This window comes from Aethalodelphis obliquidens, unplaced genomic scaffold (genome assembly GCF_003676395.1).
Source record: "Aethalodelphis obliquidens isolate GAN/ISIS:26980383/991018 unplaced genomic scaffold, ASM367639v1 scaffold4, whole genome shotgun sequence".
Taxonomy (NCBI): Eukaryota; Metazoa; Chordata; class Mammalia; order Artiodactyla; family Delphinidae; genus Aethalodelphis; species Aethalodelphis obliquidens.
This window is the reverse complement of record NW_020837948.1, coordinates 43264653-43279020: the sequence shown is the minus strand read 5'-3', so window position 1 is coordinate 43279020 and position 14368 is coordinate 43264653. Positions and strand designations below refer to the sequence as shown.

Genomic DNA, 14368 nt, shown 5'->3' with positions numbered 1-14368 from the left:
GTTGATTGATAATACTGTTGAGTCACTTATGTATTTACTCATTTTCTGCCTCATGGATCTGTTAATTAGTGACAGAGGGATTGAAGTTGTCTACTGTATTAGTTGATTTGTCTGTCCTCCTTTCAGCTATATTAGTTTTTGTTTCATATATTTGGCTGCTATGTTGTTTAGGTGCATACATGCTCTATTTTAAGTTTATTGTTAAGATTGTTGTATCTTCTTGGAGAATTAATCCCTTTATCATTATGTAATGCCTCTCTTTATTCTAGATACTTTTCTTTATTATGACATCTACTTTGCCTGGAATTAATATAGCTCCTTCATTTTTCTTTTAATTCATGTTACCATGGTATATCTTTCTCTATTACATTTTTCACTCTTTTGTCTCTTTGAATTTCAGTTTGGGAAGTTTCTATTGGTGTATCTTTAAGGTCACAGATTTTTACTCAGCCATGTCTAGTCTACTGATGAGTCCATCAGAAGCATTCTTCTTTTCTGTTACAGTGTTCTTTTTAATAGCAAGTATTTCCTTTTGATTAATTTTAGCTTTCATCTCTCTGCTTACATTACCCACTTGTTCTCCCATGTTGTTTATTCCTTCCATTAGACCCCTTAAAATATTAATAATAGTTATTTTAAACTTTCTGTCTGGTATTTCCAAGACCTATGTTATATCAGAACTGGTTCTGATGATTGCTTTGACTCTTCAAACTATTTTTCTTTTGCTTTTGCCTTTAGAATTCCTTACGATTTTGAAGTTGTTGTTGAAAGATGGCTACATGTCGGACAATAAGAACTGAGAAAAATATGCCTTTATTGTGAGAATTAGGCTAATCTGGCTAGATGTTCTTGTACCTATAGCTGCCAGAGGCTTCAATCTCCTCTAATGTTCTTTTATGTCCCTGCTCTCAACTTTGGGCTTCTCTAAGTGGTCTTCTTTACTTTTAACCTTTCTTGGATGATTTTATTTAAAATGTTTCCTGCAGACAAAATATATTTTTTGTTTTAATCTACTTTGACAGTGTCTGCCTTTAATTCATGCATTTAGATGATTACACTTAAGACAATCATGGATATAATTAGATTAATATCTACTATGTTTGTATTCCAATTATGCATATGTTATACCTTTTGAAACTGTCCCAGTCTTTGTAAGTTCTATCCCATTTTTTTTTTCATCTTTTAATCTAATCTATCAAAAATATTACTAACTCTATCTTCAAAGTCTGTTTTGCCCAGTTTTCTTCTTTCTACCCTCAGGATCATAGCACAGTCTCAAGCCATATACATCTCTTATTTGGTTTACTACAACAGCTTCTTAACTGAATTTGTCCTCTTGTACTATCATTCCCCATCAATCCTGTTTTGTGAAAAAGGGTTAGAATAATTGTGTAAAAGTGTGAACTGTTCTGCTTCTAAGACTCCTTTGGGACTTTCTGTTTCTTTTAGAATAAGATAACAAACCTGTAGACTTTGTCCTCTCACTACACTAAATTTCTTTTAAAAAAAAAAAGACATAAGTCTAATCCCATACCATCTCTCAGCTCCTCATATCCACTAAGGTATTTCCTTTAACTCTACTTTAACATATTTTTTCTTCATTGATTACTAAAATAGTATCTTTTATGTAGGTTTCAACTCAAATATTTCACAGAAAATTTTATTACTCATTTATTCCAATAAAAAAATCTGTTATTTTTCTGTATACACCTATCATTGTTTTTAATTATTCATGTAATAAAAAGCTTTGTTTAATATCTGCATCCTCAAACTGTTCAGATGTCACAAAATCAGGCAATGTCTGGTATTTGATGTTTTTTATGTTTATAGTGGCTTATTTTTTATTGAAGTATTGTTGATTTACAATATTGTGTTAGTTTCAGATGTACAGCAAAGTGATTTGGGTTATTATAGGTTATTACAAGATACTGAATATAATTTCCTATTAATCCCATACTCCTAATTTATCTCTCCCTGACTTTCCCCTTTGGTAATCACAACTTCATTTTCTCTATCAGTGTGCTTCTGTTTTGTTAATAAATTCAGTTGTATTATTTTTTAGATTCCACATATAAGTGATATAATGTTTGTCTTTGTCTGTCTGTCTTACTTCACTTAGTATGGTAACACTCCCTGACACCATATGCAAAAATAAATTCAAAATGGATTTAACAACCTAAATATAAGACATGACACCTTAAAATTCCTAGCAGAGGACATAGGCAAACTTTCTGACAAAAATTGTAGCACCATTTTCTTAGATCAGTCTCCCAAGGCAAAAGTAAAGGTAAAGATTAAAAAATGGGACCTAATCAAACTTAAAAAGCTTTTGCAGAGCAAAGGAAACCATAAACAAAATGAAAAGACAACCTACCGACTGGGAGAAAATATTTGCAAACAATGCAACTGATAAGGGCTTAATCTCCAAAATATACAAATAGCTCATACAACTTAGTATCAAAAAAACAACCCAATCAAAAAATGGTCAGAAGACCTAAATAGACATTTCTCCAAAGACATACAAATGGCCAAGAGGCTCATGAAAATGTACTCAATGTTTATGCTCAACATTGCTTATTATTAGAGAAACTCAAATCAAAACCACAATGAGGATCACCTCACACTGGTAAGAACTGCTATTATGAAAAGTCTAGGGACTTCCCTGGTGGCTCAGTGGTTGAGAGTCCACCTGCCAATGCAGGGGAAATGGGTTCAAGCCCTGGTCCAGGAAGATCTCACATGCCGCAGAGCAGCTAAGCCTGTGTGCCACAACTACTGAGCCTGCGTTCTAGAGCCTGTGAACCACAACTGCTGAGCCCGTGTGCCACAACTACTGAAGCCTGTGCACCTGCAGCCCATGCTCCACCACAGGAGAAGCCATTGCAATGAGAGGCCCGCACACCGCAATGAAGAGTAGCCCCCGCTTGCCGCAACTAAAGAAAGCCCATGCACAGTGGCGAAGACCCAACATAGCCAAAAATAAATACATAAATAAAATAACTTAAAAAAGAAGTCTATAAATAAATTCTGGAGAGGGTGTGAAGAAAAAGGAACACTTCTGCACTGTTGGTGGGAATGTAAATTGGTGCAGGCCCTATGGAAAACAGTATAGAGCTTCCTTAAACTAAAAATAGAGCCACTCCTGGGCATATGTGTTGAAAAGATCCAGTGATCTCACTCTTGGTTATATGTGCTGAAAAGACAGAAACTCTAATTTGAAAGATACATGCACCCCAATGTTCATAGAAGTACTATTATAATATCCAAAACATGGAAGCAATCTAAGTGTCCATCAACAGATGAATGGATAAAGAAGGTGTGGTATATATACACAATGGAATATTATTCAGCCATGAAAAATGAAATATTGCCATTTGTAGCAACATAGATAGACTTTGAGAATATCATACTAAATGAAAACAATGTCTGTTTTGTTCACTGCTATACCCCCAACTTTCTGATATTATGCTTGTCACAGGAAGGAACTCAATACATATTTAGAGAACAAATTAAATGTAACATCATTACCATTTAATGACTTGAAAAATATCTAGGTTATTTTTTCCACAAAAATTCTCCACAAAAATGTATGTCTAGGTTATTTTTTTCCACAAAAATTTTAATTATATCTGCCTCTTTTCAAAAAGTTTCAGACAGCAAAAGAACATATGTGGGCATCCAGCTGTAAATGGTACACCAGAGGAGGAAAAGATGGTGTGGTATGACGTATATAAGCCATCAATTAGGAAGCAGAAATAAGAGCAATTTATCCTACAGCTAGAGTTTAGTCAACATGGATAGGTAAATTTTTATCCTGATTTGGTGGTAAATAATAGCCAATGGGAAAAACTAAAGATGGTGATGTCAGTTCCCACTTTGGTAGTTTCTTCAGCACAGTTTTACAATAGAAGAGAGATCTATTCCTGTGTACTGCTTAGAATACCATTCATTTGCATGAAAAGTCCAAACTGGAAGATTTGGAATGACTATTTAATGTTAAAGATTGAATAAAAAGACTTCTGTTTCTAACAAAATGTGGAAGTATATTCAAGAAATTTTCAAGGGGGAGGGAAGGAAACAAACTGCTGGTTAGAGAAAAGATATTTCTAAATGCGCGGAGGAGCTGTCAGAACAATAAAGAAAGTGGTTGGGGGCCAAAGGCAACAAGAAAGCCCAAAACCAGGGAGGTAAAGAGTAATGGTGTTTGCCCTGGAGAATATGCCAGTCTCCATCAACCTAGCATCTGTATCCACACAAGCACAGAAATCAGGTTTGGAACCATAGCAAGAGATAAAGAAAAACTTGGGAAATACAGCATAATACTAGACTACAGAAGGGCAACAACCCCAGTGAATCAACTAGTTAAAAACCTGCCAAAAAGAGGAAATGGTAGAAATACTTGCCAGTCTTCCAAGAGAAATTCTAAGCAGTCACATGAGTTTGGGTTCATGATTCGTATTAACTATTTGGCAAGAAAAATAAAGTAGAAATTTAAATACTTCCTGAAAATTAAAAAAAGGAAAAATCTCTTTAAATCTGGTGTCAGAGTTCCCATAGGTAAGAAAACAAAGGACATGCATTTATAATCAAATATTACCCCAAAACCTGTAAATAATAAACCACTATATAATTGAGAATCAGCTGAAACAAGTAAACAAAACCAAGAAGCTCCAAACCTAAATAATGACAAATAATGGGATAAGAAGGCATTTAATATAATTAAAGAAATTAAGCAAGATACTGGAAGAATAATGAAGAACAAGACACTATAAAAATGACAAGGCGTGTATCACTACATGATATTCTTGCCAAAATGTTTAAATTAAATTGAGTCGTGAGGAAATAATCAGAAAAAGCCAGATTGTTCAACATTCTACAAGACAACTATATTTGATGCTTCAAAAATATCAATGCTATGAAAGGAAAAACAAAGATAAAAGGTATAGTTCTGGATCAGAGTACCTCAGCCTCAACACTATTGACATTTGGGGTTGGATAATTCTTCCTTGTGGGAGATTTCCCCTGTACATCGTAGCTGTTTAGTAGCATCTCCATTCTCCACCCACTGTATGCCAATAGTTCTCTCCCCACCTCCCACAAACTTGGACAACCAAACGCATCTATGAACGTTGTCAAACGTCTCAGAGGACAAAACTGCCCCCACTGAGAAGCACTGTTTCTAGGTTAAAGATACTAAAGAGAAATGACAACCAAATATAATGCATGATCCTTGACTAGGTCTTTGATTAAAAGTTTATAATGTACAATTTGGATATAATTTGAAAATCCTGAATATTGATTATAAATAAGATAGTATTATACTACTGTTAATTTTCTGGATTTCTTGAGAGATATATGCTGACTTATTGAGAGGTAAAATGAGATGCTGTAAACTTCAAATTATAAAAAAATATACATGTGTGAGTCTACGTGTATGCTTGCATGTGTGTGTATAGAGCAAGCAATGTAAGTATGCAAATGTGGCAACATATTAACAATCATTAAGTTTAGGGAAAAGGGAGATGTGTGTTTAATTCATTATACTGTTCTGTCAACTTTATTACATATTGAAATGGTTTTTTTCAAATTGAGAAACAAATATCCTATCCATTCTTCAAGGCCCAGTTTAAGTACCAACTTCCTCGTGAAATTTTCCTTCCCTATTCATAATCCATCCCTCTGATAAAACACTAACCATGCAGACTTGAATAACAACTAACAGAACCTGTAGAAACGAAATTATTTTAATTGATATTTGATATCAGATACATATATTAGCAATACATTGGACAAAATGAGCATAGATAAACTGGAAGATGATCTAAAGAAATTATTTGGAATGTAGCACATAAAGACAAGGAGACGAAAAATGTGAAAAATACAGAGAATACAGTGAGATGATCTTCCATATACCAAATGAGACTGGCAGAATGAGAAGAGGAGGCATGAAGAGCTAGAGCTAAGAATTTTTCAAAATCCATGAATAACGTAACTGCTGAGTCTAAAATGAATTATAGCTAACTGACCCTCACTAGCAGAATGTCTAAAGATGTACATCAGTAATATTCTGACTCCAAATTACAATGTGTATGGGTTCTCCTACATCACCAAACAATTTTCTGACACCAGTTGGATGTCCTACAATTCAACTCAATCCTGACACTATTTACCTGAAGATAACATTAGATCCCATTAAGAACTCAGTCTTACAAGACTGCTTCCTCTCCAACTGCAGAAACCAATCACCTGGGCTTCTGACCCACCGGCTGTAGATTAATTGGAGGTTCTAACACCCTCCTTCTTGGGTTCAACTGATTTTCTAGAGCAGCTCACAGAACTCAAGAGAAACATTTCACTTACCAGATTACCAGTTTATTTTAAAAGGATATAACTAGGAATAGCCAGATGTTAGAGATCGCACTGGGCAAGATATAGGAAAAGGGCACCAAAGCTTCCATGCACTCTCCAGTTGTGCCACTCTCCCTGAGTCTCCATATGTTCATCAACCCAGAAGGTCATCAAACCCAGTCCTCTGAGGTTTTATGGAAGCTTTATTACATAGGCATGATTCATTAAATCACTGGCCACTGGCAATGGATTCAGTCTCCAGCCCCTCTCCCCTAGAAGCAGGGGAACTCAAAGTTTCAACCCTCCAATCCCATGACTGGTTCCTCCTGGCAACCAGCCCCATCCTTAGGTGCTTTCCAAAAGTCACCTAATTAATATAAACTCAGGTGTGGTTGAAAGGGGTTTATTATGAATATCAAGACACCTTTATAGTTCTCATCACAGGAAATTCCAAGTGTTTAAGATCTATGTACCAAAAAACAAGGATTAAAAATCAAACATATATTTCTTATTATAAATTGTAATATCACATTCAGGAAAAAAGGGAAATAATCTCAGAAAATCATGCAAGAAGGAGTGAAAGCAATGAAAATGGTAAACGGACGCAAATCTGAACAAATTTGGCTATTAAGACAATAACGTTTGTGGAGTCAAAAAAAGGATAGACTAAGACATTGGACAGCAGTATTATGTAGATCGGGTGGAGATTTATAATCACTAAAACAGTTTAGCATTTCCACATTGCATTGATGAAGGACACTGTTATTGATTTTACAGTTTTTAATTTAAATATGCATTTAAAAAGTTTTAGAGGCAGCACTAAAACAGTAGAAGTAGACACATAGCTGCCTAACTGGTAAGTGGGGGAAAAAAAAAAATCAACTAAACTTTATAAAATTAACCAATCCAATAGACAGCAAAAATAAAACCTAAATAATACCATAAAAGTTAGAGAAGTGAAAAACTTCAAAAACAAGACAAAGTGATAAAATATAAACCATATCAACAATTAAAATAAATATAATTGGACTAAATGCTCCAGGAACAAGATTAAGTTTTCCAGAATACTTAAAAAACCTATCCACCCCTCCATATGCCAATTAAAAAGACAATCTAGAACATGAGAATACAGAATATAGGAAGCAAGATGGATGGAGAAAAACATGCTAAGCAAATACTAACTTAAGAGCCAACAAAGCTGTTATTCATCAGCCAACCAGCATTATTAGTGGTGAGACCCGTCATTATGTGTTATTAACAAATTTAATTACCTAGGAAGATACAATAATGCTTAAACTAGTGAGAATCTAAAACGCAGATTCAAAATATACAGAGCAAAAAAAAAAAAAAAGAAAGAAGGAAAAAACTGATGGTAAAAATTTGTTAAACCTGACAATGTAGAAGGAGATACTAACAACTCTCTTAGTGAGAAATGGATAAAACAGATCTAAAAGTTAGGAACAGCACCGTACAGATTAGTGAACCTAAATACAATATTGCTTGCAAAAGCAACAGCTAGAGAATATACTTTCCTCCCCTCACACCCCGCCACCCCACCTTCACCACCAAGATACAGGAAAGGTTTAGAAAACTGGATCATATACTAGGCCAACAGCAATTCTAAAGAAATTTCAAAGAATTGATATCACATGTTTATGTTCTCTGGCTACTGCAAATTAGATTAGAAAAGAGTGACAATGAAAAACCTTAATGTTAGAAATTAAAGAAAAACACATATCAAAGAAGAAATTATAATGAAAATTAGAAAATACAAGTGAAAAACATGAAAATAGTACATAACACTTGTTGGAAGCAAGAAAAACAGTATAGAAAGAGAAAACTACTTAAATATTTATATTAGAAAAAATAAACGTGAAAATAAATTATGTAAGCTGAAAAAAGAATAAAAGTAAATAAATAAATGGAAAAAAATAAAGATATTGATGATAGAAATCCAGTATTAAATAGAATCAATACAGCCAAAGCCAGTTGTTTGAAAACGATAATACAAAAAACTTCTGGAATCCAGGGAACAATGAAGAGACAAACAATGTTTAGAGTGAAAAGGAGACCGTAATTGCTGCTGCCATAGAGATTAAACGGATAAAAGAATATCATGAAAATACTTATGTCAATAAATTCGAAAATGAGGTAAAATGGGTATTTCTTAGAAAATTAGAAATCATGAAATCTGACCCCCAGGAGAAAATTTGACTGCTACGGTAACAGAATAAGTAGTTTAAAATCTCCCCATTTCAGAGTGCTCTCGGGAGAAATCCTAGTTGGAGGAGGAATAAGGAAAGGAAAGGAAAAAGTGGTAAACTGAGAACATGGTCTCAGGTAGAGTCTAACCTTGGCTTCATCCAAAGGCGAAACTTGGAAGTTTGATCCCACGGCAGCGTCTTGAAGCAAGAAGCCTGGCTTTTATACCCTATGGTTTATGGGCTGCTCCTGGGTAAAGGGTTTAATTTCCTAGTCATCTCCAGGTGAGCTGACCTGGTTAACGTCTGACAAAGGCAATTCCTCAGCGGCCACAGGTGTAAATCATTGGCTTCAGTACTCCAGCAGCAGGTGGGAACCAGCCAGTAATGGGAGATGTGAGCAGAGCACTAAAAATATGTTGAGAGAAGTTTGTGTACCACTTAGGTCTTCCCAAAACTCACGGATGAAAATCTGGAGCACTATGTTGCTTGTGTGCCAGAAAAGATCCTTGACTTTATGAGTATTATCAGGATGTTTGAGGTAAATGTATCTCTAGAGGAAATCAAAACAAACCCATCTCTGATGTTTCTATTAACTACAGAGAGATACATCAGAAAATCATTACTGGTGATTTCTTCACGTACAGGCAGAAGGGCCTGAGTGTGAGCCTAGCAGATTGCATCCCTCCTATAACCCAGACTTCACTGTTACCTGTGTACCTGAATGGCAAAAGAGGACTCCTTTATGTTAATTTCAGGTGGGCCCATGAAGGTCAACAACCAAAGAATTGGTGCCCTTTCCCCTATATTCCAAAGACTTATGCCAGACTTATAAAAGGGGTGCCCCCAAAGTTGTGTGGGGACCCTTCATCCAACACCCACAGACCGATAATGAAGATCAAAGTCAAAGAACACTGGGAAGAGAAATATTTTTGCAGAAAAAATCTGAGAATGTTGTAAACGTATAAAAACTTTTTAAGCCCTCCCCTTGGGAGATGGGTAAAGGCTGTATCCATCCTCTTGAATTCAGGCCCACAGAGAAAGCTGTAAGGTGATTGCTCAGAAAGTATGTGCTGTGATCACTACAACTGGGAACGTGGTGCACTTGTATCTGACTCCCATTTAAGAAACCTAAGTGTGAGAGACAATGTGGCTGTGAGTCACAAGAGCAGAGAAACAGTGAGATGCACTGGAAGCAAACTGTCCTAGTGCCACATATGGTTCCAGAGGCTTGGCTGTGGACCATAAGAGAAAGCCTAGAGCCATCAGAAATGGAACTCTGCTCAAGATAGTCACAAACCACGATGACGGGGCAATGGCCACAACAAAAAAAAAGTCTGCATAAGGAACACACAGGAGCTGAGTGGTGATGTCCCAGGACGAAAGTCCTCCCATTTCCCTCCACCTTGGGAGTTGCTATTGAAGTTCCCCCAAACCTCATTATTCATGTATTTAAATCTACAAAAGTAGCTCATGAGGTCGAAAGCCAGCGCTAAGTATTTTCCTAACCTGGTGCATAGTGTCCTCTTATAAGGCTCTTTTCCCTAAATCACTTTCTCATCTGGGTAAAACACTGAAGGGGCCTAAAACCAAAGTGGGGAGAGTGAGAGTAAGAGCTAGGAAAGAGCATTTTCTACACAGACCCTCCTCCTCCTCCCTATGGGAGCCCTCACTTAAATAACAAGGTAAGGGCTTCCCTGGTGGCGCAGCGGTTGAGAGTCCGCCTGCCGATGCAGGGAACACGGGTTCGCGCCCCGGTCCGGGGATATCCCACGTGCCGCGGAGCGGCTGCGTCCGTGAGCCATGGCCGCTGAGCCTGCGCGTCCGGAGCCTGTGCTCCACAACGGGACAGGCTACAGCAGTGAGAGGCCTGTGTACCACAAGCAAAAAAAAAAAAAGTTAGGAAGGAAGAATCTTTACGTGGCATACGTAATGAGTTATGCAGCTGTGCCACCAGACTGGACATTTTAATTTTTCAAATAACGCCATTCGTGAGACTAAAATTTAAAAAATAAATAAATAAAAGAGCAACATAGGTTAAGATTTCATTTAAGGGGTAAGGAAGAAATTTCTAAGGAGTGAGTTTAAAGGGTCATTAAGACAGGAGAAACATTTTTTTCTGCTTGTATCTTAATAGTTTCAGCTTTTTAAATAAAATAGTTATTGTTATGAGTTGAATTGTGTTTCTCTCAAATTCACATATTAAAGTCCTAATCCCAAGTACCTCAAAATGCAACCTCATTTGGAACCAGAGTCATTGCAGATGTACTTAGTTAAGATGAGGTCACACTGGAGAAGGGTCAGCCCCTAACTCAATATGACTGAATCTCATAAAAAAGGGGCGATTTGGACACAGGCACATATAAAGGGATAAGACCACATGAAAATTAAGATGTCCATCTATAGACCAAGACAGAGACCTGGAATGGATATTCCCTCATAGCTCTCAGAAGGAACCGACCCTGCCAACCCCTTGATTTGAACTTCTAGCCTCCAGAATTGTGATAATAAATTTCTTATGTCAGGCTGCCCAGTTTGTAGTACTTTGCTGTGTCAGCCCTAGCAGACTAATACAGTTATTCATTGAGAGAGGTGATTCCTTTTGTTCTAAATATTAATTTATTTTAGTCACTTTTAAGTATTGGAAACTTTAGCTCAGTAATTTTCATCATTTTGTTCAACATTAAAAGGCCTATGTACTACTTAACCTTTAGGAGCTTTAGGTTTTCATCCGAAAATAAATTCAGATGAAATTTCACTCCCAAGCTTCAAATCCTATAGTAGCTTCCCATTGCAAGGACATCGACATTAAGAATTCAAAATTCTTGGGCTTCCCTGGTGGCGCAGTGGTTGAGAGTCTGCCTGCCGATGCAGGGGATACGGGTTTGTGCCCTGGTCCGGGAGGATCCCACATGCCGCGGAGCGGCTGGGCCCGTGAGCCATGGCCGCTGAGCCTGCGCGTCTGGAGCCTGTGCTCCGCAACGGGAGTGGCCACAACAGTGAGAGGCCCGCGTACCGCAAAAAAAAAAAAAAAAAAGAATTCAAAATTCTTCACACGGTCCACAAATCCCATATGGTCTGCAGATTACTTGTAATTTCTAAACTCCAATCCTTCCTTTTGTCCCCTTCTTTGCCTCCTTTAAAAAGCCACACCACCAGAATAATACAAGTTCATCCTGTTCTCAGGACCTTGGCACATAACTTTCTTTTATATTATGGTACCAACTACCATAGCTAATGAAATCCCAGTGCTCACCATTGGTACCTCTACCTCATTGTCCTGTTTTATCTTTTTCTTCACACTTATTTGTTCCTGATATAATCTTATTTATTGATGTGCTTATCATCTCTTCTCTCTCCTCTAGAAATTAATCTCCTTGAGGAGTGGGACTCTGTCATTCTCGTTTATCCCTGCATCCCAGTGGTATGAGACAGAAAACGTGCTCAATCAACATTTTTTGACTGATTGACTCTAAAACAAGCAGGATGGCCTCATTTCTTCCCATTTATAGGACTAATTCCCTATACTTTTCACATTTTGCTTCTTAACGTGAGTGTAGTCACTAGACCTACATTCAGAGCAACATTGTCATTCCTTTTCCTCCCTTTCTCCACTCTCCGTTTATGCTGATTAATAGGCCAAGTGGGCTAGATGAAAGCCTATGACACTGAAGTTTTCAAAACATGTGTCATCCAGTCAATTTTTAGCATGTAAATTCTTAGATTAAAATGATAATATTTAGAAAAATGGAATTCTAAATCTTTCATGATTTTTCCAATCACCCCCAAGAAAGTCTAGAAATAGTTGATCTATTTATTTTTTTATTCTTCAGATACTGTTTGATATTTGCTCAAAATAGGGTTAGTATTGCCTCCAGGGTATATTTACATTACTGTAGGTACTGGTGTTTTAGTAATGCTCTCTTCTATTTATATGTTCAGTACCACCCTCTCATCATCTTTTTCTCTCCTCCTCCAATTATTTTAACTTCCATTAATGGAAATATTTTCTTTTCCTAATCCATTCTGCTTCCAGCCTCTATTGTGAACATTAAGTTATAACCTATGTTATTTAAACATATATCTGGGTTCATCAGTATTATGTGATGATCTAAGAGCAGAGGGGTAAGAGTCTGGGGAATAACTATATTACTAACAGTATTCCTCATGCTTATAATTAAAGCAAATGCTGAAAATAAGTAATACAATAATAGCAGTGTATCAAACTTCAAAAATTTAGTTGAAGAGTTAAATTAATATTAAAGCTTGAATAAAATTAAATTTCCTTCCTCCTTCTCTCACTCTTGTGTTCTTGTGGAACACAGATTAATTCACTTGCATAAGTATTAATCAATATGCTATGGTACAAACTTCTGGAGCTCAGGATACAAAAACATTTATTGAGCCCTTGCTGTATTCATATTACAGAATCCATAGCTCTGGGATTGTATTCAAATTTAATAATAAAATATTTATTCTGTAAAGTTCTCTGTGTTAAATCCTTTACAAGTCATGGCTACTTGGACCACAATCCTAAAATAATTGCGAAGACAAAGCTAATACTGAAAAAAAAATACTTAAGATATCATATAAATTTTTGTAAAATACTGTACATAAATAAAACCAAAAGAAATAAAATAGTCAGCAAGCTTAATTAAGTAGAAATAGTTGGAAAAGTCATCTTTTGCAAATATTTTAAGGTTGTGTTGTTTTATAATCTATATCTCCACCTATTCCAAAAAGATTTGCAATCACTAACCTTGAAGAGATGTTGTTAACTGCTGTTAAATTTATCAACATTTATTTACCAACAAAGAGAAATAACTAAAAAGTGAAATAAGCTTGTTGTGATAATGAAGGTACGTGCAAAATACATGATATAGGAGTAGGATCACAGATTTCTTCAATTGCGAACCACCATGAACATGTTAGTTCTACTAAGGTTAAACTCAGTGCTACAGGAAAGAGAGCTTGTTCAAAGGCTCCTACCCCATATTTGAATGATCTCAAGGCCTCTCTGAAAAGTTTCCACTACCCTTCCTGGCACTCTGCTAACCTAATGCCTTTTCAATCATATGTGGTACACAGATAGGCATTCCCTACTATGTGCCAAGAAAAATAACTGGGCATCTTAGTCATACAATGTAGGCACAAATTCTCAGATATGATCCGTTACCATTCCCAAGCCAGGTCCTGAACCAGAAGTTCCTGAACGCCACAGTCTTGGACTACGGTTCTGAATTGACCAGCATGTCTAACTTCTCCCCATTGTGATCTGTTTGTCTAAGGTATAGTTATTATGACAGCCAAGGGGCTCCACTTAAGCACATGGTGACTTGGAAAATGCATCTGTGCCTGTACTCTATCTGTACTGGTTTTCATGAATATCTGAACAAAAAGCGGGAAGCAGTAAAGGAATCCATCCTAAGATAAGGCTTAATGTACAACTTTACGTTGCCAGTCTCAAGGTGGCATTTTGGCATGAAACTCAATTTTCTCTTAGAATAATTTGCATGGGGATTATGGGCTAAATGTTCTCAAAGAGTCTAAGCTATAATTCTTTTTGAGTCTGCACTTTGGCATTTAACTACAGCATATGCAAGCCTAACTTACAGTCTTAGTCTTTACATTTGTCCAAATTCTCTACACGATGCCAGCCAAATTTTAATGAAAAGCGTTGCTTCCCGACATGATTTACTTGCTCTGTGCTTTTTTTTTTCCTAGAGGGATTTTTTCTTTACATTAAATATAAACTGAACTTTTACTGAGATTTCTGCCGTCAGTGAAAATTCTCTTTGTGAACCTCCAATCTTCCAAAC

At 36.4% G+C, this 14368-nt stretch overlaps 1 long non-coding RNA gene across 1 annotated transcript in view; it reads right to left on the bottom strand.

Annotated features, from left to right (window-relative positions):
• The window catches only part of LOC113617340 (uncharacterized), a 110553-nt gene extending 100239 nt beyond the window's left edge, over positions 1–10314 (bottom strand). Inside the window, exon 1 of the long non-coding RNA XR_003431603.1 lies at positions 8701–10314. This is a non-coding gene — a long non-coding RNA (uncharacterized LOC113617340). The remainder of the gene's footprint in view (positions 1–8700) is intronic.
• Between the last annotated feature and the right edge of the window lie 4054 nt (positions 10315–14368).